Genomic DNA, 1,941 nt, shown 5'->3' on the forward strand with positions numbered 1-1,941 from the left:
AGCTGGGGTCGGAGGGAGGCGCTGGTTGGCTGGCATGAGGTAGGTGCGATTCGGTGGGTGCGATCTTCTGTGCATGCGCGGGTTTGTGGCGACGTGTATGTGAAAAACATGCATGAGAAAATAATAACACGGCAAAAATATGGCATGAGACAATAACACGGCCGGGTGTATTTTCAACACGTCGGTCAGCCCAGGTAGTATAACACATACAATGGCATCATCATCATGAAATTACAACCAACAAAATAAACGGAATTTTGAAACTACAGACTATTTCACATAGGACAGTACAAAATACAAATTTATTACACAAATATTTTGAGAAAACATAAAGAAATCACTTATCAAGTTTTGTGGCACGCACTTACGAATAAAAAACAGCATAGGTTATTCAGACAAGACTCGGGCAACCACTTTTATTCTCTGTGAAAAAAGTTTGTAATAATTAATGTGGAACAAATACATGAAATACCGACACATGCAAGATATGGACGGTGCTGGTTGCACTAGGGATGCGTGATCGCATGCATGAAATAAAACAATTTTTTGCGAGGGTGTGTGCATGCCCAATGTAGGCCCTCACGCAAGATATGAACGAAATCGAAGACCTAACGCATGTCGCGTCACGTTCGGGCAGTGTTTTAGTGTATTTTCACCGAAAAAACCGTAGAAAATGCATCAGACGTAAGAAAATAATGAAAATTGTCGTGCATGCTCCCGATGGTGCCTGGAGTACGTGGAAAAAGTAAGGGGTCGTTCGGTGTAGGTGAAAATAAAACGGCTTTAGCCTGGCCGACACACCCAAACAGAGCTCGTTGCACTGGGGGTACGTGATCGCATGCATGCAATTGCACCAAATTGGTCGGACATGCGGGCACGGCCTACGTAGGGCCCCACGCAAGGTTGGAACGAAAACGGACACGAAACGAACGTTGCGTCACGTCCGGCCAGTGTTTTACGGCATCTTCACGGGGAAAATCCTAGGAAACGCGTCGAGCGTCGGAAAAATATGCAAACTGCCGTGGGTTCTGTCGAGGGTGATGTCAGTGTGCAGAAAAAGTTTCGTGCCATTTGGCGGAGTAAAAAAAAAGTAGTCGGGAACCCCCCTCCGGTAGACCGTAAAAGAGCCTGGTTGCACTGGGGCTACGTGATCGCATGCATGCAATTGCACCAAATTGGTCGGACATGCGGGCACGGCCTACGTAGGGCCCCACGCAAGGTTGGAACGAAAACGGACACAAAACCAACATTGCGTCACGTCTGGTTCACGGGGAAAATCCTAGGAAACGCGTCGAGCGTCGGAAAAATATGCAAACTGGCGTGGGGGCTGTCGAGGGTGATGCCAGCGTGCGGAAAAAGTTTCGTGCCATTTGGCGGAGTCAAAAAAAAGTAGTCGGACAAATATGCACTAATAGGAGGTTATTAGAAGTGATGAAAAAGGGAATGCACAAGCTATGCAAAATACTAAAAATAATTCTAGATTAAGGTTTCACATGACTATGGCAAATGATTTTTGTTTTCATGTAAGTTTGCATGACGAAAATACTTTATAGGAATAATTACACGAATTTACGAAATTATAGGAAAAATGCATGGCGCGGGCGGCCCCACCCTAACCCACCCGCATAGTTAATTGCCGGATCTAACCCCCTACTGGCCCCACCTATTGCTGACATGGCGGGGAGGGAGTGGCCCTCGTAGGTGTCCCGGCTGTAGCCGACTCCACCCGATTCGAGGAGGTCAAAGCCCTAGTGGACCCCGCCTCGATCGGGGGTCAAAGCCACGCCGCGTCCACGATCGCGAGTCCACGCCACCTCCACGATCGCCACTAGTCGCCGCCGAACCCTTGCTGTCTGCGCCCGCCGCCCCCAACGCCATCTGCGGCTGACGCCGCCACCGACGCCCCCGACGCAGACGGCCCCGACGCCATCTGCCGCCGAC

Source organism: Triticum dicoccoides, chromosome 2B (genome assembly GCF_002162155.2).
Source record: "Triticum dicoccoides isolate Atlit2015 ecotype Zavitan chromosome 2B, WEW_v2.0, whole genome shotgun sequence".
NCBI classification, from domain to species: Eukaryota; Viridiplantae; Streptophyta; class Magnoliopsida; order Poales; family Poaceae; genus Triticum; species Triticum dicoccoides.